Source organism: Rhipicephalus sanguineus, chromosome 7 (assembly GCF_013339695.2).
Source record: "Rhipicephalus sanguineus isolate Rsan-2018 chromosome 7, BIME_Rsan_1.4, whole genome shotgun sequence".
In the NCBI taxonomy this organism is placed as follows: Eukaryota; Metazoa; Arthropoda; class Arachnida; order Ixodida; family Ixodidae; genus Rhipicephalus; species Rhipicephalus sanguineus.
In genome coordinates this window covers 26863377-26886369 of record NC_051182.1, presented here as the reverse complement: position 1 = coordinate 26886369, position 22993 = coordinate 26863377, and the positions used below count along the sequence as shown (strand labels likewise).

Below are 22993 nucleotides of genomic sequence, written 5' to 3'. Positions count from 1 at the left end.
GACGGCTGGGCCCCGCGTTCTCGTTGGGGTGATGGTCCCCCATCCCGAAGGATGACGTCCTCCGTTTCGCACGATCAGTGAGCGTGTCAGGAATTGTCACAATTAAGAAAAAAACGCCAGGCCTGCGCTCAAACCGCAGCACAGTCACAGCGAAAGCTGGAAGAGCGGCGTTTCGAGAGCCCGTTAAGCTCTCTTGGGCTACAATACAAGTACACTAGAAAGGTACCCACTACGCCATAAATCACTATTTTTGTGAAGTTGGGAAGCACCTACTAAGCCATTATTCGTCATTCTGCGGAGAAGCGAGGCACCAGCTACACGTCTGTAAGGCATTATGTGAACTTTGTTGACGCGACGATTGATGACGATGAAGAATTATGGCTCAGCCCTTTGTAATGGGATGGAATCTTTAAACGGCCCACCAGTTACGTAATTTGCATCGGGTGACGCCCGGTCGCTATTTCCCTCTCCCGTCATGCTGTATAACATACGTTGACGTGGGAGAGAGACGGGGGGGGGGCGAAGAACTTTACTGAGACACCTAGGAAATAAATCATGCGCTTATGGGCTACCTTGACAACCAATACAAGTGCACTTGCGAAGAACCCTCTACGCTATAAATCATTGTAATTTTACTGAGACCCCGGGGAAGTGGATCATGCGCTTATGGGCTTCCTTGGCAACATATACAAGTGCACTTGCGAGGTACCCACTACGCTATAAATCATTGTAATTTTTGAGAAGCAGGGCAGCAGGCACTGTGCCAATTTTCGTCATTCTACGGAGAGCGTTGGTACCTGCTAAACGCATGTAAGGCATTACGCGCACTTTGTTGATGCTGTGCCTGATGACGATGAAGAATTATGGCAGAGCCCTTTGTAATGGGTTGGAAGCATTCAACAACCTACTCGTTGCGCAAATCGCATTGTGTGACGCCTGGTTACAGAATTCGCGTTGTGCGACGTTTGGTGCTTATTTTACTCTTCTACCACGCTATATATTGCATATGCTAATGTGGTTCCTTCCCGACATGAAGCCTGTATAGGAACTTTTTGCAAAGCAGTTTCAAGCACCGGCATGGTTCAGAGGTTGAATACAGGGCTCCCACGCAGAGGGCCCAGGTTCGAACCTCGTTCCATCCTGGAATTATTTCTTATTTCGTTTTTTTTTTCTTATTTCGAGTGATACTGGTTACGGACACCGGCGGCGGCGGCGGCGGCGGACAACTACGGCACCAAAAACGGCCGGTGAAATGATCTCATAACAGCTTTCGCTGTAAAAACTGAGAGCAGTCCAAGGCACAAGTATGCCCAAACGCACTTCTTCTTCCTTCCTCCTCTCTCAACTAGGCTGTCAGGTTTGTCTATACATATCTTAGCCCAGCTTAATTAGGTTAATTAAGGGTATTCGCATAAATATGCCACATCAAACTCAAATATGTCGGGTGTGCTTGGTTCGACCTCACATAACATAATGAGTCCCACTTAGATTTGGTCTTCGGTTCGGGTGGGACCGGGGATTCGAACCTGTGACCTTTTGTTCCGTGCCGCGATTTGTTCAGCCGCTCGGCCACCACGCATGCATCCTCTAGCGTTTGAGTGTCTTCCCGCATTAGACTATTCGCCGGTGATTGTACTATATTTAGTTATACCGATCTTGAACTCCATCAATCCGACTTTGTCAGTATTATTACTTGGTGCAGCACATGGTTAATGACCATGAATGAATCCAAAAAAGTTAATGTCATTTACTCAACATAATGCCGGTATACCAACATCGTACGTTTTAAATAATGTCGAAATAACACTGAGTAATAGGTTAAGAATACCTTGGTCTCCACTTCATTGGGTATATGTGTGCATTTAAACCTAGGAGTGTTAGTCAGCGCCGATCGTAGCCATGGCGGCGAGTGTGGGACACTTTTTTTCTGCCTGTAGGCGTCACGTAGTACGTGATCTTTGTACGAGCTGGCAGTTGACGAATAATCCCTCCAATACTATTGGTGCATAATCACAAGTCCCGGATGCGCGACATTCACAAGAAATATAACGCTGAGCATGAGCACCATGTTTTGTCTGTCACTTTGTCTCTCACTCGCATCTGTGACTCATGTAGAGTACATCGCTTACTGGATATAAGCGCAACTATCCGTGGCTTTAGCTACACAGATTGTACACGGCGACCAGTTCCTATGACGGAGGGATCAGCCATGTTTTCTTAACGTCACGCGAACGCCGCAAAACGCGAAGTGAACGCGCCACTCCGGCAGCCTGGCTCTGTATACAATGCGCCCGCTTTTTGCCACGCGACCCTTCGCAAGGCCTTTATTAAAGAAAAGCCTTACAGCGAAAGAGAACATTTAAAGACGGGGTAGGTCAGAGCATTGAACTTGGAGAACATGGTCCCGGCCCCAAGTGCCGCTATTGTCTGAGGAGCTTTGGCTCACTACTTCCAGGCTTTCGAATTTCACCCGTTAACAAACGTGAAGGGCAAAGAACTTGAGTGAGGCGAATGGTTAATGCATCAGACTTAACTTCTGTGTTTTTGCATGACAGAACCTAGACATGATTTCGAGACACGTGGTAGGGGTGTACTGCGAATTAGTTTTGACCAGCTGGCGTTCTTGAACGTGTTCCCAAACCTAAACACATTGCTATTTTTGCAGTTCGCCTACTCCGTACTGTGGTTTTGATGGCCTAGAATCCACTCCATGCCCAAGAGCTCTGCATTGCAATACCGTGGTAACTATGGTAACACAGCGACTCAACAGTGTCGGAATCAAGAACTTGGTTATAAATTGAAGGGGCAGAAATAAAAAGCACCTCTTTGCTCCTCAGCCGTGTAGACTTCCACTTTCGGAGAATGAAGACGAGAGACATTACATCTAATTCTGTCAATAGTCTTTATAAGGTACATCAATTTACTGAGCAAAAACGAGGGAACGAGGATGAAAGAAATGAGTTGTCATAGGCCAAATTGTGCTTAGCGCGAAGAATAATAACATTAGTGAACTTTGGTTTCGGGATGAATTTTGATGTCTTCATGATATACTAAATTTTAGGGGCGAAGCTCCTTTGGGTGTGGGTCTGTCCCTCCTCTGTAGTATGTAGTAGTAGTAGGTAGCCACCTCTAGTTCTTGGAGTGTTCACTAGATGGCGCTGTCGTAGCCACCTCTAGTTCTTAGAAAGATCCCTAGGTGGCGCGGAGGCGCTCCCTATGTGGAGGCATAATACGACAATTTAATGGGAAGCGCTTTACTGTTTGAAGCGTGATCGGGTTGCCTTAGAACGGGTAGTTTTAAAGCGAGATTCAGTAAAGAAGAAGAACAATGCACGTGCTGCGGGGAAGATCAGGAAACGGCGGAGCATGTTCTGATTGAATGTGGAGACATCCACCCAGGTGTACGTTTGGGCACGAGCCTACATGACGCCTTGGGTTCTAGAGACAATGGAAAGCTGAACACACCCGCGATTGAAATAAGTAAGAGACGGTTAGAGTATTGGAGGCAGAGAACTAGAGAGAAATGACAAAAATAAATATTGGAAAAAGAATAAGGACATTCTGCCGTAAAGGGCAGAGAACGGAGCTGAAAACTTTTTTTTTTTCTTCTGGAGTAAAATAGATTTAATTGAAGTAAAGACACTTGGCCAACGCTAAAAGTAAAGTTTTTTTTTTGTCGAGCCTGGTGGCACACTTGTCACCACCCCGTTATAAAGGGGACGCTCATAGCATCCATCCATCCATCCATCCATGTTGCAGATGCGTGCTCTGGTCCCCCCCTCTCTCGCCTCGCGACGCCCACGCTCCGCGCTCTCTGTGTTACAGAGGCGTGTTGCAGATGCGGTACCGCAGCGGTGGCTTCATGGTTGAGCGTCCGCTTCTAATGGGGGAGGTACCGGGTTCGATTCCCAGCGCCGACAGGGAATCCACCGGTTTTTCCAAAGGGGTAGAGGAGTACACCTACCTGGCGCTCGGTTTTTAATGGGTACTCATCTCGAAAGATCGCCCCATAAGGTTCTGCAAAGGCCCCTGGGCGCACCTTAACCCTCCACAGTATTGGTGAAATAGTTGAGCATCCGCCGCTGCTGTGGGAGGCAGAAAAATTGGGGGACGCTTAAGCTTCGCCTTTAAGAGTTGAACGCGATAGCGATGTCCTGCCCCTAGTGCGCACTTCGAACACTACGAGTGTTTAACAGAATGCGCGCACTAAGGTGTGTGCCTTATGTAATGGGTAGCATGCTTTAAACCAGGAGCAATTATGCGCGAGAAGTTTTTTCGAAGTTGCGATGCACCCACTACGTGGTCTTAAGGGAATACGCGCAGCAATGTGTGTGCCTTTTGTAATGGGTGGCTGTCTTTAAACCACCAAGTCGTTATGATATTCACATGGTGTGACGCCCGATGGCAATGTACGCTTGTACCACGCAACATTACTGCGATATTACATCTCGTACTGAGACACCCGTATAGAGGACGCGCATTTTTGGGAAGCATGAAAGTTACTTTCAGTGCAGCTCCAAGCAGAGGCGTGGTTGTGTGGTAGAACACCTGCTTGCCACGCAGACGGCCTGGGTTCGATTCTCACTCGGACCCAACATTTTTATTATTTATTTTATTTACAGCTTTTTCGATTTTTCGGTCACGGACAAGATGATGATATTTCGCTCACAACCAACGGAGCCGACACCGACGGCGGAATTTCTGCGATACGAGCTCTTCAACGCCGTCGCGTTAAAATTGCTGCCGCCGGGTACCTACCGGTAAAATAGGGACAAGCGCACTTCCGGCCTGGTGCTCGGCAGAACGAAGTTCATAGTCCCTTGGGAGGGCACCCACTCTGTGGGAAATTGGTGGCGTGGGGCGTGGGACCGCAAGACCTAAAAATAAGGTCATCCCCTTTTTTTTGGTTTAGAAGTTAAAAATACTTTGGAGCGCTTTACACTCCCGTGAAATATAGCGCAGTTTCGGTTTCTGCATTTGGCTCTTTTTGAAAAACAAAACGCCACAATCTACGCAAGCGTACACAAGTGTACACTATTTAAGAACTTAACCAAATGGAATAGTTTCTACTAATGCGGTTTCGGCCGATACAACGTGGGAGCACACGCAGGAAATCTTTTCAGGGAGAGCTCACTTGGCAAGGCTAGCTAAGTAACGCAGTGCGTGTGCGATGTGAGATGAAGAGAGCGTCTGACTCGGGCGGCTGCAACATTACTTGGTGCTCCAGAAAATAGCGAACACTATCGTCACTCTCATTCTAGCACAATCAATTCGCTGCAGAATCACAGTGATTGCATTTGCATGTCATTCTAGTGCGATTCCACAATTTTCGTGTCCTCCTGTCCCTGTCTGCAAATACATATTCCAAAAGATTTGGTCGACTAGCTAGACCCAGTAAAAGGCATATATCGAGGACGCCCAATAGTGTTGCGGGACTCTTTTCTTCTAATAATCTATAAATTATTCAGTGATACTGCTATCTCTACTGCGTTTGGGCGGTGAATGGCGTGGATTGAAACTTGTCATGGCCGGGTCGCGAGCCCAAGAAAGAGGAGATAGGCACCAAGTTGTAAAATGATAAGTAGCTACAGGGACAACGGTGCACGCTGACGATCTTTGTTGAAGAAGTAGGAGGCGGAGGAAGAGAAAGACGGAAGGACATGGAGGTTAGCAAGGAGTGCCGCAGTAAACGACTAAGGACGTCAGCGCGGTCTGATGCATTGCATTCAAGTATGTTCCCAACGTCCCCGGGGATGGCTGAGGTAAGACGGCGGACAGAGAATAAGCACGTCAGCGCCATTTCCTGTGAGAAAATGTAGGACAAAAAGCTGGTTACGTTGTGTCAGATAGAAGCTTGCTGCAATACGCCACTGAAAAGTCAGGATCGATTTTGCGATAAATTTCAGCAACTGCTTTAGCCTTACGTGGGACGATAAGGCGCCGATGGACAGGTATGTGTGAAACCTAGTTGAAAAGTGAGGGTGTTGAGCACGCAATACTAATAGCGGTACGGAATGGTAACTTTTAACATAAAAATGTGCTACACGAACTCTTGCTTACCACCTTCGACGACAACCCTTAGAACACACTTCTGAAGCTCATCTCCATCAAAGTAATGGCAAGATATTGTCATGAAAAAGAGAAATAAAGTTGCCAAAACGAACTTTCCTTTCTTCTCCATGCCTCTATTATGCGCTGGTACTGACAGCTCGACGCACGTATATAATGGACATGCCATGCTCTTAATGGCAAGTGACGATTCTCGTGCGTGTGTAATACGTCATTGCAAGTGAACGTTTCCGAAAGATCATGTTGTTTTTGTATATCCATACTATGGAGAAACTTTGTATATGCCGATGGCAGCATTCTCGAACTGTCGTCTGCATAAATACGTCTGAAATGGTTGGGCTCCTGGAATTCAGACGATTCATGATAATTGTATTGGAGCTGTGTGAAAAGGCATGCCGACTGTTCAGAAACAGAGGAGAAAGAGGGGGAAGCGTAGGAGAGGAGAGGGCAATACATATCACGTACTGTCGAAGCGCATTGTCTTTAGGGAGCCTTCATGTGTGCACGCCCCCTCCGTTTTTAACAATGCCACCTAGAAAAAAATTCAGGCCTGCTCACTGCCGCCGTGACGTCACGCGTCTTGACCGAGCGAGCGAACGCGCGGGAGACAGTGAAGCCATTGCCGCTATCGTCTCCTATGAAATGGTAAAGCGTTCCCGACTAGTTTTACATGCGAAACAGCTTTATTTTGCCTTTTGCGTCGGGATTGGCGCTGGCTTAAGAATGTGTTATGCTTTAGAGTTTTTGGTGATTGGTCTGTAACCGACTTATTATTCCACTTAAAAATAAGAAAAAGATCGTGCGCTATCGAAAATGTGACCGATTTATAAATGCGAAGGTTGATGGCCCCGGAAAGTGACGAAATAAATAAGGTAACTTTGATTCATACTTCATTCTTTATGTACACACACACACGCGCACACACGTCACACTGTCCATAAGATGCGCAGAAACTGTTCCTGTTCATTTGGTAAACCGAGAAAAATTGTCGGCACTGCGTCCAGAGGTCCAGAGTCAGCCGAGTAGCCCCCATGGGAACTACTACTGTCCTGCCGGTTCTTGGATTGGTGTACTTGGTAGTCGTCCTTACAACTCCGGCGATTTTTCGAGGTCCATGGATCTCAATAAAATTCGCTGGGTACGTTCCTTTTCACGTTCCCGTTATATATGCCAAATTCCAAGCTGGAGACATACGCAGTTCATTGCAAATGAATTTTATTGATTGCCCCGACTCTCCCCACCTCGCTTCCCAAAATTATTAGCAACATTGGGTGCGTGACGTCATTTTTGTTAAGCGGAAGTGACGGAACCGAGGGGCCCTTAGAGCGTCTGCTATCCGCAAGGCAACAATCGCGAGTGTTTGGCGAGCGCTTCGTTGGCTGGGCGTGTGAATTTCAGTTCCTTGTGGTAATGCGTGCCATGGGTGGCAAGTGGTGTCGCGTCGTGGGCTGCACCACGATTCCCCATTGGCAGTCACGATACACTCGCACCTAACGATTACCCTGCGTCTCTATATTAGAGTGTTTTAGCTAGCAATGCCGATTTACCGCACGGAAAGTACGGTAATACCGTACCGGCTAAAGAATCTACATGCGTGAACACCACGGAAACACTTCCCGTAGCATATACAGGGTGCACCGTGACCGGGCCTATCGGTATACGGTGAGCTGCGCATCGTGCGAAATACGTAACCTAATGGTGCGAAAGGTGCCTCATACTTGGCTTACATTAAATTCCTTCGGCCGTACCAACGCGATGTTGAACGCCGCTATTGCCAAACTTATGCACTCTTCCCATAGCAATATTAAGAAGCTTTAGTTAGTCCGCGAACTTCTCAGCGATAGCATTTTACCCAACGGCCGCACAGACTTCAGCTCCCTGGACAGGTGGTGCCATCTGGCGGTGGAATGTGCAACCAGGCAAGCAAAGAGCTAAACAGGTGTGTTCCACTTCACACCTGTTTAACACCTGGTCAAGAGGAATGACCATTGCAGTTGGCCTCCAAATGCGTCGGAATCACAGCTGTCATTTTCCGACAGCTCAGCTTGTGCACGTGACACGGTCAGTCACGCACAAGATTTTCGACCGAGTCACCTTTCAAATGAGCGTCTGCTCTTCGCCGCTTTCGCAGCTTTCATACTACGCGCTGGCGGGACCGGCATGCCTTGCATGATTTCCGGTTTTGTAACCACTTATACGTCACGCGAAGACAGTATGCTCGGTTGGGTTTCGGTTTCGGTGTTGCGCTTTTTTGCTTATTTAAAATTATTCTCCAATTTGCCGAGTGTTTCTGCTATCGGACCCGTGACAGGAGCGTCTCAGGAATATAAAAGCACCATTACTTTGACATGGCCAAAAAATCGCCGGAGTTGGCCTTGAAATCGAGCTCACACACCTGAAAATCATTTAAGAAAGCGGTTTATCACAGGCTTTGCGCTCCACTGTGCTCCTTATTTGCTCAGTTACAAAACAACAAAATTTATGAGGTGTCTACAGGCATCCCAATTCGGCTGACTTGCAGCAGTACACATTTCAAGGAAACAAATTAGGCGAAGGTGCTGGCGAGACTGGCGCATAATTATAATGCCGCAAAAAGTGGTCGGAGTAAGAAATACTATGTACAACCACGGCCGTGGTACAACACAGATGCACGGCGCCACGCACCGACACTCCTTAGCGTTTCTCAGTCAAAAGAAGTTCGCGGTGCTACGCGCAAATAGCGAAATGTTTACCGACCCTGTGGAGATAGGTTTAGCACAAAGCTTACCCTACGAGGCGACCGTGAAGGGACGTGACGTTCTCCACTGCCGCAGCGAACAAAGACGCTACGGCCGGGTTCGTCGATTCTCCGGCACGGCGCAGAAAAGGCACTCGAGGCAGGAGGTCAACAAACAACACAGGGTTTATTAACCCAAGATGCAGCACAGTACGACAGTCACGGGCTTGGAGGCCGTAAAGGGAACTCCGCAAGACCGATCGAGTACACCTGCCAGCGGCGCTACGACTACCACACAAAGGGCAGCAGTCGAGCGCACGGACGAGAAGCCGCCTGCCAGAGCAGCACGTCAACCTCTCGTGCTAGCCTGAGAGCATCTCACGCGGGCAAGCCCGTGCGAGACAGAAGCGAGCTCAAGGGGGAAGGGGTTGTCACTGGCGGCCAATGAAGACAGGCGTTGCGCAGTGACGTAAACTAGCTTGGTGGCGTGAGCATGTCGAGGCATGCCCAGACGCGTGCCCGCGCGCCGGGAAGCTGACGCATGGCTCGCACCAGACAAAGAGGCCTGGCGCTGCCGCCGTGGTCTGCCGATTAACGGCGGTTCCCGGCGCTCGAGCCGCGCGGGGCCAACACGCGCGCTAGCTGGGGAACGAGGCGCCAAAGGGAAGGGCGCGCTCGATTCCCACATTCCCACCTCCTAAAGACCGAGGCCAGCCGGTGAAAGAGGCTGTCCGAGGCCAAGTGGCAAGGTCGGCTCAGCCGCAAGGGGGCTGGCCAACGGGGCAAAGTCCAACAGGGGGGTGTCGTCTTCCCGAAGGTACAAGTCCATAGGTCGGCCATGGTCACACAAAAGTTCCACCAAAAAGTCCACCACCAGGAGGAGCCCACTGCCGGAAGAAGGTCCGCAGCCCCGGAGGAACGGGGAAGACTGCACAACGGCGGGCAGCCAGCCCTCTTGAAGTTCGGCGGACTGGAGAGGTTGGCAGCCGGGTACGTACGAGGCGTGGCTGCCAGTTGCATGCGGCAGACAACCACCGAAAGTCGCTGGGACGGGGGGCCTCACAGGAACGGCAGGCTGGGACAGCAGGCAGCCCGGAACGGATGCCGGAGCGACCACGCTCGGGCCTGGGCCAAAGCTTGAGTGGGCGGACCAGCCGCCGAGGGCGGCTGCCGAAGCTGCCAGGTCGGAAAGGCAGGGTGGAGGTGGCTGCAGGGCAGAAGGCAGGAACCAGGCCCCCGCAGGAAGGACCAGAGAACAGCAGGCCAGCTGGTTCAGCAACAGGCTGGCGGCACGGTTGAGCTAGGCGCAGGGGGACGACAGGGCGAAGCAGGAGTGGACAGTAGTGCCCCCGGCATAGCCGGCTTGCCAAAAAGGGTACCTGCCTGACAGTGCTGCCCAACAAAGGGGGCGCTTGCCAGGTTATGGCTTGGACAACACGTCAGAGGGTATTTTCGGCCAAGAGGGCCTTCTACCACTTCCATACGTGTGCCGCCGTACCTTAGCGCTTATTCTCCATTCGCTGTCATGGTATGGAATAAAGTCCAGCTACCTGTCAGTGGGAGAAAGATTGCTTAGATGCGTTTCCGCAGGTTTTACCGATGGCGTGGCTTGGAGCCAGCCTTCTCACGGCTTTCCTGCGGTTCGGTGACCGCCTCCCCCTCTCCCAAGTCGCTGCTGCAGCCAACGAAAGGGTTTGGGGGCGGCTGCATGAGCCCGGGGGCTTGCCCGCACGAGACTTCACGCATTGCCACACGTGGAGTGAAGAGCGTCACGTTTAAGGCCTGGCCAGGTAGCAGAGCGGCACAACTTTTAGAAAGTCTTACGGCCACTCGCATGTGCGGCCAACCGCGAGTCGTGGAAATAGCCGAGGTGGCTTTACTGAGACTGCGGGGTACCCCCACCCTAAAAGACTCCTGGGGAGCTTCGTCTGGTGGGATGTGGAGCGCAGGAGAACTCCGCCGGCGACAAACAGATGCGAATCCAACGTGCCCGCAGCAATACCAGACTGCGTAAACGGCACACGGGGCCGACAGCAATACCAGACTGTCAATACGCGCCCGCTCCTTGGGAGCACGGCTCTTGGAGCCCAAAACGGATCGCACTGCTGTGCTTTGGTGTCTCTTCTCTGCTTAACAGGATACCGGCTGAAGTGACGTGCTCACCCAAGAAGATCGACTCAAAAGTCAATTCGCCGTCGGGGTTCGCTCCTTTCGACCCATTGGAGCCAGAGGCCCCGGAGTCTACTCGGTGCGATTGCTCTCGGGAGAGGCGGACACAAGTGTCACACCGAAACGGGGGCACGCGACAAGGCGTGAGCCACGACGTTTAAACTCCCTTTCCGGTAGCAGGCAACAAAGCTGTATCGCTGCATAGTCAACGCCCAGCGCGCGAGGCGGCTCGAAGGCTCATGCAAGCGCTTAAGCCAGACGAGCGCCATGGGGTCTGTTTCCTCCACCAATGGCACTCCATTGACATAGCAGACAAGCTTCCGGCGAGCGAAATCTCGAGTGGCGTCCCGAACTTAAATGCAGCGGTAGCCACTACGAGGGTTGCAAGTGGTTGTAGGGCGCCGAAAGGGACGACCTCGTAACCACCGCTTGGGAAGTCAGTCACGATACCCGTGCGCGCGAGTCAAAGACGCGAGCGAGAATCACGGGCAGCGAAAGACCAGGGAGATGCACAAAGCGCTGTCGGCGCGCGCGATTCTCCCAACGCACAACCAACCGCCAAGCGCTGCACGAAACAGCGGTTCTGCTCGCGAGATGGAATGCAATGTTTTGCCTGGAGCCGTGCCGCAGTTGTGTGCAGCGGCTCCGAGGCAGGCGCCGCCGTTTGAGGGTCGTGCGCCTGTTCTCCGCCATGCACGCCAGACCCAAAGGGGCCAATAAACGGCACAAAGAAGAGTAGGGTTTCCGCGCCGACGCAACCGACGGATGCATGATGCCTCATGCGACGGGCAAACTAATCGACAACGGAGCACGGTAGCTCACATTTGCCGAAAGCGTCGCCAAGGCGCGCATGAGGAAAATGATCGTCGGAAAACGCGGCGACGGTGTCGCCTATGCGAGCTGGCTCGCGGACGACACTGTCAAACCTTTACGCCCGTGACAACGATGGGCCAGCGAGCGTGTGAACGCCAGCACCATGTGGCCTAGGAAGGCACGCTCCGGTGCGGCGGTTTGGTCACTCAGCTGCGCTGCTAACAAAGGAAGGCCAGCGAGCGGAGACGACGCATTGGAGGGGCCCGAAAGCACATACTCCGCGTGTGTCTCGAACAGCTGAGAAAACCCGAAACTGGCGAGGCTAGGACTGTAGTCCACATTCGAGCGGTTATCACCAAAGGAGCCCCAAAGACGGGATCTCTCCAGGTGGCCGAAAGCCGAGGGCCGCTAAGGCGAGCTTACCTCGTGCTGCCGGCGTCGTCCGCATCGAACGAGATCAAGTCCGTCGCCACGGGATCAAGCAGCAACGAGCGCCTCAGAGGGACTGCTCCGCTGCCATGACGAAACCAAGTTGGGCGCCAGTTATGTGGAGATAGGTTTAGCACAAAGCTTACCCTACGAGGCGACCGTGAAGGGACGCGACGTTCTCCACTGCCGCAGCGAACAAAGACGCTACGGCCGGGTTCGTCGATTCTCCGGCACGGCGCAGAAAAGGCACTCGAGGCAGGAGGTCAACAAACAACACGGGTTTATTAACCCAAGATGCAGCACAGTACGACAGTCACGGGCTTGGAGGCCGTAAAGGGAACTCCGCAAGACCGATCGAGTACACCTGCCAGCGGCGCTACGACTACCACACAAAGGGCAGCAGTCGAGCGCACGGACGAGAAGCCGCCTGCCAGAGCAGCGCGTCAACCTCTCGTGCTAGCCTGAGAGCATCTCACGCGGGCAAGTCCGCGCGAGACAGAAGCGAGCTCAAGGGGGAAGGGGGTTGTCACTGGCGGCCAATGAAGACAGGCGTTGCGCAGTGACGAAAACTAGCTTGGTGGCGTGAGCATGTCGAGGCATGCCCGGACGCGTGCCCGCGCGCCGGGAAGCTGACGCATGGCTCGCACCAGACAAAGAGGCCTGGCGCTGCCGCCGTGGTCTGCCGATTAACGGCGGTTCCCGGCGCTCGAGCCGCGCGGGGCCAACACGCGCGCTAGCTGGGGAACGAGGCGCCAATGGGAAGGGCGCGCTCGATTCCCACAACCCTGAAGGAAAAAAACGCCTGTTCTGAGAATATACTGCCACGCGCGTTTATTGCTCCATTTTTATGAGTTCGGGGTGCGAGCAGCGGAACGCAAAGCGCATCTCTCGCACCACTTGTGAAGTCGCTTGATTGGAGCATGAAGGTGCGCCTACTTCGTTTCGCCGTCGTTTTGCAGCCAAGCTATGGTGACCATAGCCAAGCTCACCGCTTCTCGGTAAGACGCGCTCGTCAAAAACGGGAAATCTATGCACTCTCTAGAGACGCTACATCATCGCGGGGGTGAGCGTCTGCGACGCTCAGCTAAATGTGCCTTATATAAAGACGCTAACAAGTCAGAAGTGCACATGACATTATTTTATCGAGATAACTGAACGTGTAAGAGGTGGTGGCTTTAACACATCTGAAATGTAAGTAGCATAGACTACACTCTTAAAAAATGGAGTGACCCTCTCTCCTTTAAGGGAGAAACGGTGATGTCCCCAATGTTCGTCTTCAAATGGAGAAACCGTTCCTCCCTTTTCAATGGAGAAACCGTCAAAACCAAGATGGCTGACGCCAAGCCAGTGAAGCGAGCAATAGATTTAGGCCTAGCGAGCGCATTGATTCTCGACTGATAAAGAGTATGCGGCACTGGCAGTCACAAAAAACGGTCCCGCTGAGCTTAATATCGAACGCTATGACAATAAAATCAAGCAGACAAACCTGTAGTGATGAAAACCTCGCGAAACGGAACGACGGAACTCGTACGTTTCGCTCGGCCAGCGAGACGGCGTTCACTTTAAAAGAGACGGTTACTGCAAAGGGGCTCTCACCCGGAGACTGTACGTTAGGCTTGCTGTCTTTATTTGTCGAAGCGTCACACGGTGTAGCGACGTTATCTACGCGTTTGAGCCTCCAAAATGTACATTTTGTCGCATCAAAACTACCACATCAAAACAATCCCGGCGCAGCAGAGCATAGTTTTGATAGATAGATGTTCAACTTCATATAAGTAGGTGGAGCTATGAGAGCGCCGCGGCCGCGAAGTAGGTGGTAGCTCGCGCCATCTAGAGGGATTAAACGATACTAAAAAAAAAGTTGTTTCTGACTGAGGCGGCGTACGTTGATACTGCACACGGCATTTCGGGGAGGTAGGCCCATTCATGGATTACTCAAGGACACCGGAAAATTGATACGCACACGTTCACTAGGCAGACACATAGTACGCACATTCAATTCAATACATACACAATTCATTCGCATGTATACAAACAACACAAACAATTCACTACAGACGCATCCGTACAGACGTTTACACATACCCCTCTAAGAAGCGCTGGCCCTTATATAGTCACTGAATTACAGTGGACCATGGCGGCACAAAGATGCGTCATTTTTCTTCAACTCTTTACGATTTCATTACGCCGACATTATTAAATAGTAGCTATGGCTTAGCCAAGCGCACCAGTTAATCTAAAGCCGCATGATAATGAACAATATAATTACAAAGAGCTGATTAATTTAGTGCGAAAACCACCATATCGAGAACCGTTCATACCATTCCGACGACATTTTGAAGTAGCGCCATCTTCCGACAGCGGCCACAGATGAAAATTTTCTCTCTGATTTCTTTATTTACTGTGTGAGGGCGCAACATCGGCAACGTAGTTCAGATTCCGTCGCCTTCGTCGCGTCGACTTCGTTGAGTGGTTTGGCGTTAACATCTGTTCAGATTCTGTTCATGCGTTGACCACAAGTATGACGATGGGCCATGGATTCTTTCAACTGCTAGCCCTTCAGTGACAATGCTTCTGATGCGGTACGGCCGTCTCATTTGTGTATACGTACGTTACAACGCGGGTCGTGCGAAGAAACAAGACAAGAATGGCCTCGCACTGGACGGTGGTCTTTCTAGAGCGATGTCAGTGGCTCTTGGCGTCGCGGCAGCTCGATTACTTGAGTAGAGAAACTGGCGCTACACCGCGCGAATTATGGAAAAGAACGCTACCCACACTACGTGTTCTGTAATATTTCAGTACGCTGTACCCAGTGCTGGGCAGTATCGAAGATACATGTATCTTAGATACTATCTTAGATACTCTATGGTTATCTTGTATCTGTATCGCGATACGTCTCGAAAGACGAGTATCTGTATCAGTATTTCCGATACATTCGATAATGTATCGTGTATCTTAAGATACAAGATACTTCTATCGCAACACAACCGTGCGAAACAATAATTGCTGGCCAAGCTCCGCTTCTCAAGCTGGTACTGGTGCCACTAATCCATCTGAATATGACGTTATTTTTAACGCGATAGCGTTAGAGAGCTCGTGTCGCAGAAATTCCGCTGTCGGCGTCGGCACCGTTGGTTGTGAGCGAAAAATCATCCGTGAGCGAAAAATCTAGAACGTAGCAAATAAAATAAACGACAAAATTTTCCGTCCCAATGAGGATCGAACCCGGGCCGTTCGCGTGGCAGGCAGGTGTCTTACCACAAAGCCACAATTTTAATTGCAGCTGCTTCGAAAAAAAAACACTACATAAATGTCATGTAGTGAAAGGAGTCAATGCATTTTGTTCGCAGGTGTCACGACGAAAACGAGCCCATACGGCGATTTGTAGGCGCAATCGCGAGGCCATCAAACTACGTCGAAAAAGGCGGATAGTGCAGCCATCGCCGCTAAATACACACACCAACTTTCAAACAGCTCTAAAAACGGACAACTATGTCCATCTAGCGGAAAACATATCAAGCCAGCGCAGCAAACGCTAGATAATTGCTGCCATCTGTGAGCATTGTGAGAATATGTCTCGACTTTTCATGGCATCCGAGAGGGCGGGCGCGCGGCGTATATCTTGGAGGCCACGCGACTCTGCTTTAGATCGAAAGCCTGTACAATTCGCGCGTGTGCGTGCGTGTGTGTGTGTAACATACACTTCATAAGATTGCACTTGTGGTTGAGTGCGCACTGGGGGCCGGATTTCGCTATCGCGTTCAAAACTCTTAAAGGCGAAGCTTAAGGGTCCCCCAATTTTTTTTACGCCAGTGTCATCCAGTGAGTATTTTATTTTTAACGCCAGAGTTCATCCGGTGAGGGTAGAAGATCAGGAATACAAGCACGCGGACGTCGCCAACCCACGTAGCTTTCGTTTTTCGATTTTTTTCTTTTTAGTTGCGCCAATGCCGCGACACTTACTCTTAGCCACTGTCCTGCGCCGTGTACTCCACTGCGTGAGGCGTCTATCGCGCAAATTCTGATGTTGTTACAGTGACGTTTTGAAGATTTTCTTGCGTCTTGCTCCGTAACGCACTGTGATGCGTGCAAGAATGGGGTTGCTTTGCGTCGCGTGGATTTTACATATCAGCGATTTGAAGGATCTTGTGGATGTAAGTTTGACTTGCATGTAATAAATTAATTAATATGCAAATAAGATTCTAACAATATTAGCACCACTGGTACTGATGCTAGCTACCTAATAGAGCAAGCGTTTACCTAACAGAAAGTATCTTGGCGTACCGTATTTTACACTTCCATCTACATTTATTCAGATAATTATGAAATCATAATTTGATTATTAGCACAAGTGCTTTCTTAGCTGTCATTTTGCATCACATACATTACTTTGCTCTCTGCACTGTTTTTCCGGTCTGGTCACTGCAGTATGTCTTTTGTAACGCGCTCCCAAAATAAAGTTTCTGCTTTATTCTTCAAACTGTCTGCTTTATTCTAAAAAGACAGGGCGTGCAAACACGGACACCAGATACGGCGTTAATGTTGTTTTCACGGTTACCAATAAGCTAGGTAAGATTTGTGCCGCTGTGCAAAGGAAGAATGAGGGAGTAAAAGACAAGAAGCGGACCGATATTTGTTACGTAAAACACACCAACAAATTCACTGATTGCCGTACGAGTGTGGTGTATAAGGTCCCTTTCAGCTGCGGCCGCTTCTACGTAGGACAGACGGGCCGATGCATCAACCAGAGGTTGTTGGAACATAAGAGATCGCTAACAGGAGGCTCACCTTCTATTCTATCTTTACATTGTCGAGATTGTAAGTGCACGCCAAAATTCGATGAATGCGCAGTGTTATACCGGCATAGAAATGAAGAAACGCGCCTGATGATTGAAGCATGGCATATCGAGAATAGTGGTAGCGAAAATGCAGCCGCCGCGGCCGGGATTCAATCCCGCGACCTTCGGGTCAGCAGCCGAGCGCCATAACCACTAGACCACCGTGGCGGGGCATAAAGATGAAATCAAATGCCTTAACAGTTATCTTCCACGTAGACCGCCACGCGTGCCGGATTGATAGCTTCGCCTGTTGCATGGGCATGCGCAGATAAGTTTTCGTGCCTTCCTTATTTTCGGCCGGTACTGCGTCTCTTCAGTTGTTAGTCGGCGTTTGTGGTGTCCTGACTTCTTTCTTGTGTCCGTGTTTGCACGCCCTGTCTTTTTAGAATGAATACTTACCAACTAGCTCAGCTCTCTGTTATTCTGTCTGCTTTATTTCCACTACTGTTCACACATTTACACTTTGCCAAGGCGATTTTGAAAACAAATATATTATGAGGGCGTGCATTGAGTATTCAGTACAAAATATTCTGCTTGCCGCTTAGGAAAATAGCGAAATTGAGTTTGCATTATAATAATGGAAATCATTAGGAGCCATCCTAAAGATGTTATGAAGGGGATTCGAGAAATGTTTTACTGAATGCTCCGTTTCACTCATGAGCGTTCCAACGAGCTGTTTCAGGCAATTTTCCATAGGCACTAAATTTTCTTATCTCAACAGGTAAGCTGACGATACTTCATGATCATAGCTATTGAGGGCGCCGTCTGTATTGTGTTTCTGTACTCATTCAATGTGAACGCTTGATACACAACCACCTCTCCATTTTACTTATATTTGTTTTCCTGTTTTAGGCCTTAAATATTTTTCGTATTACTAATCGCTACCTAATGGGAGCTATAGGAGGCAATAGCTCGAATAGCGGCGGTGTCTTGCAACGCTTTGTGCAACTATACAATACGTCTGAGACATTTCTGTGTTGCACATGTTCTCTCGTTGAAGAAACATTGCTAAAAGATTGCACGTTAGTGAGTATATGAACAAAGAATCCCTTACGCCACCAGCTAAGTAGAACATAGAAGTTCTTTGCAGTTTTACGTCATCTTCGTATACACCAGGGGCCTCAAATTCAGCTTATAGCCGGCGGGCCGCAGTCGCGAAATCTAGCTCCAAGGACCGGGACAGTGAAGATGGTGGGGGTCGGAGACAGTTTGAACAAAATGACGTCGCCATTTGAAAGGAAGCCTTTCTCATATCTCATATATGGGTCATTTATGAAGGGGACTTGGAGTCAGGATTCGAGAAACATCGATACCGATGTACACAACGAGTCAAATCTGGACGCGGATTGAAATATAGTTTTTGTTCCACGGTCATGTTTCAGCACATGGTCACCACATGTTCTTCACGAAAGAAATGCTTGAGACCTGTCACGCCTGTGTAGCTCACGAACATACTTATTTAGAGAACAAAAAGAAATGGGACGGAGACGGTCATATGTGCTGGCCGGGCCGATAGCGAACGGTCTCAAACCCCGTATGCACCATGCGTTCTCTGCCCCCCCCCCCCTCCATCCCCAGCGTTGTTGCTGCTGTACACCTGTCCGGATATACAGTATTGTGCAAACTCTCTATTACGGAGAAGGTAAAAGTCCACACCGATATTTGCGCCCGTCGCGCGAAGGCTTCTTATTGACGTTATTTTGATTATATGGCAACCCGCTAGCTTGTCGGCAAGCTGAGCAGCGACTCCCGTCAATTGCAAAAATGACAAGCAAGAACCGCTGTCAGCGAAGTGTATAAAGAGTTGTCCTGTGAAGAAGCTAAAACAAGCCCCAATAAGTTGTTTTGGAAGGAAACTAATGTACTTTGAGCAAGAAGGGCAAAGCTTTGAGATACTAACAGACATTTTATTCGAGTGAAACAAAATAGGTCAGAGTTAAGAAATTTTCAAGCAGACATTTTCGTGTATAGGCGTTTGCTGCTACATTATATGGATCTATAATAACAAATTTGAGAATGTATCGAAGTATCTTAAGATACAATTGCCAAGTATCGTATCGGATACAATTATTGCGGCAGTATCTTGTATCTGTATCTCCAATACTTCTTGCCTGAGTATCGTGTATCGTATCGCGATACAATTTCAAAGTATCTTTGCCCAGCCCTGGCTGTACCTATATGCTGCTCTGCTACTGTTACGTCACGGTATTCGCCTGGCGTGTGAAATTGTGGTCATTGTGCGACAACTGTGTAGTTGTCGTTGTGGCGGTGGTTTGTCTTGCGTTAGATTTGGAATACACTTTTCACAAAGGTGAGTGAGAGTGTTTGTGATTACCCACTGTGCACAGCTGTCATTAGAAGCGCCTTTTGTGTTGAGTTTCGCACGCTAAAGCAAAATCCTGAGAACGAGAGATACATACTGCACGCGTGCATAAGTCGGTCCTAATTCTCAGTGATGGCATGCGTATTCCAAAACGCATGTGATTGAGAATTTTGGCTTAATTGACAGAAGTCATTGACTTATTTCTCAGATATGTGCAATTATGATGCAGGTTAACGTTAAAATGCGGCCACGGCGGCCACATTTCAATGGGGGCGAAAGGCAAAGAACACCCATGTGCTTATGTTCGGGTGCACGTTAAAGAACCCCAGTTGATCGAAATTAATCCGTAGTCCCACACTACGGCGTGCCTCATAATCATACGGCGGTTTCGACACGTCAAACTCCAGCAATTATATGTTATCGTACTTTCACGCATGCACTGTCCAGTGGTATCACGTTTGCTAAAATGTTGTAAAAATTAACCTTCATGCTTTATATTACTTGTTGTATTGATAAGTGCTATAAGTGCTGTGTAAAACTAAAAACGCGTGCTCTAGCCAAGTATGTTAACGCTGAAGAAAGTTGAATTATTGGTGTACAGTCTAAGGTGTTCATTAAAACAAGACTGTTTTGTGAAGCGGGACTTACTGTATTTATGACAAGCAGATCGTGCGCAAACGTATACAAACAACACGAGACACACGGAAGTATGCGGCGCATCGCGCACACGCCGAGCCTATAAAAAAAAAGAAAAAAAAACGCCACACACGTTACTCAACACATAGAACAAAAAACAATGAACGTCACTCGTGTGTTGCTCGCATCAATCCTAGGTACAAGTAATTGCACGCGACTGGCCGAGATCGGTAGCACTGGATAGTCTGGTCTGAGGCTGCCGAGTGAGCGCGAAAGGGCAGCCGCTCTCCGCAGCACGGAATCACGATTTAACTCGGCGTGCGCATGCGCGCGCGCGCAAGTCACGTGGTTGAGGAGAAAAGTTTCTCCTTTGGCGCTTGCCGCAAGGGGGCGCGACGAGTAAATCGTCCGCAAAGGAGAAAGTCGTGGTTCCGAAGGAGGAACGGAGCCCGTTGCTCCCTTCTCGTTCCCTTTTTTTTAGAGTGTACACATACCTTTGAATCACGGAGAGAATGCATATCGATGTCATCCCAATGAACGGCACGCTCTCATTTCTCTTTTTGGTCCTCTTGGCAGAATGAAACCACTGGAACCTTCGGTACATCGCCAATATCGGCGACACTTGGGCCCACAGCACTGCTCCATTGGGAGAGCTTGCAGTTGTACAACATTTCGTGAACGAAGCACATCACATCACCACGCAGCACTTCACAAACATAGACCACGGTCTTCAAGCAGACGCCAAAAGAAACACCAGTATACCACGGCAGGCTTCGTCAGGCTTAGCAATCCTGCTCTCTCGAACGGCGTGAGCATGCATGCGCACGTCTACTCGGCAGGAGACGCGGGTCAAAAATGACTGACGTCAGAGGCCATGCCCGGAGTAGTGAGCAGGCCTGAAAATATTCTAGAGGGCGCTGGTTTTTAAGACTGGTTATGGGAGAGGGGAAGTGGAGAAGGGTATGCGAGAGGGGAGTCGAGAGGGAAGGGGAGAGGAGTAGAGGACATGACGAATGGTGAGGGGGAGTGGGAGAGGAGGCGTGTGGAGAGGGTATGCGCATGCGCAGTAAGGGTGGTCACGCCACACACCACCACCACCACCACCGGACAGATACTGCCGTTTACTGCCGGCTGCCTGGAGATACGCCGGACAACGGAGACGTGACAAGGTTAGACTAAGAGGAGCTACGCCCCTAAAAAAAACTACCAGAATCAATTTTACACTTATGAAATAATGCAAAGCGGTACTTTCCGTAATTTCATGGATAAATGCTATTGTACTAGACGACATCCAGATAAATATCTATGTTCCCATTCCGTGCTACCTCCTATGTCGCGAGGTGCTTACGCTTATGCCATCCAACATTCATTGGCCGTGCGAAAATGCTGGCATTCCAAGGGGTGCTTACGTTTATGATATCAAACATTCATTGTCCGTGCAAAAATGCACACATTCGAATGCGCAATGTGAGATATCTACTAACTAGGACACCACGTCTAAGACAATGCTTAATGTTTCTACAAAAGGGCCCAGGTAAAAAAATTGTGGGCAGCTCTTCCAATCCAAGTGAATAGTGGGGAAGTGCAGTGCACGCCCTGTCCCTGTGTTTCCCTTTTCGCAGCATTTTTATTTTTTGGCGCCCGCACCTCGAGATCGGCTCGATAACGGCGTTTTGCTTGTGTATGTCTCTGGCTGTCACCTAGGGATTCACCTTACGTTCTCGCCGTTAGGCTGCTGTGTCCTGTTTTCCTGAAGTAGGGTTAAGCAATCGATGCAGTTGGTCTTCGTCTGCTCACTTAGCCCTGACGGCGGAATCCGCTCTTCGTCGGCACTGCCGTTCTTGGGCGAGCGCGGTCGCTCTCGACGAGCGTCCATGGTGGGAAAGACCAACGTCCACTGGAAAGACCAAGTGGCCAGACCTTGCCCGACGGAGAGAGGCGCGATAGCCTGTGGCGCAGTTTGCGCGTTCGTGCAGTGGCAGCAGTGGACGCAGTCTATCCGTCGACAACGTACACGCGACAGAGACGCTATCAGCCCGGCCGCAGCCACGGCCTCATAGCTTTAGAGTGTTATAGCATCCCTCAAGAGAAGGCCTGCGCACTTCCTACGTGACGTCATAGACCTCGCCCGACGGACCGGGACGCCATCGCCCTTGGCGCAGTGTACGCTTTCACGCAGTGGCAGCGGTGGTCGCACTCAATGAGCCGACGCTGTACGCAAGACAGGGGCGCCATCAGCCCGGCTGCAGCTACGGGCTCATGCGGCGAGGCTCGGCGGCTGTTTCGCTTGAAACTGCGTGATCATGCGGATGTTCGTTTTCGGTATATAACTGCATTGCACTTAAAAAACAATGGCGGAGGTAGCTCAACGTTATCTTCGCCATTGCCCGTATGGTTCATTCCTCTCCGATCCAGCAAAAGCTGACACACATGTACAGGCGGGAGCATAAGCATACGGACCACGGGATCACCTGGCAAAATGCAGCCACGCACCATTTACCGACGCCGCGCCTGCTGTCGAGATCTCCACTGAAGCGGCGGTGCACATGCGCGTCCCTTCACGATCAGGTGGGCTCTCATGGCGCTTTTTTGACGTGGTTATCGCGCTCGTAGGCAAAACGTCAACTTGGTGTCGCATTCTTTGCACCATCGCATCTGTGCCGTTGTTTTACGTAGCGGCTGCGCCGGGCCGCCTCGAGCTCCTGGCGCGCATCGCTTTTACACCGGTTAATTAACCTATCTGAGCATAGCTAGCATCGTATAACCTAATAAAGCCAAGTATAAATAATAAAGTTTTCTGGCGACACCACAAGGCGTCACCAGAAAACTCAGCCATGCCTGTCTTTGCCGCATTAAGCCATGTTTACCTCAGATGAGCCTAGTTAAGCCAGGGTAGTTATAGCCGTACCTAATTAAGCCTAGTTAAGCATGGTATCACTTAATAAAGTAAGACATAAGTAAATTTATTTTAAGTAATTCTAGTTATTCCTTTCCCAGCTT

The 22993-nt window shown here is 49.8% G+C and overlaps 1 long non-coding RNA gene across 2 annotated transcripts in view; it reads right to left on the bottom strand.

Annotated features, from left to right (window-relative positions):
• LOC119399341 (uncharacterized) overlaps window positions 1–6187 on the bottom strand; it is a 42000-nt gene extending 35813 nt beyond the window's left edge. The window contains exon 1 of one of the 2 annotated variants that reach the window (XR_005184802.2): window positions 6061–6187. This is a non-coding gene — a long non-coding RNA (uncharacterized LOC119399341). Of the gene's footprint in view, window positions 1–4758; window positions 4777–6060 lie in introns of those variants that run through there. The other variant, XR_007416828.1, reaches the window with a different exon arrangement.
• Between the last annotated feature and the right edge of the window lie 16806 nt (window positions 6188–22993).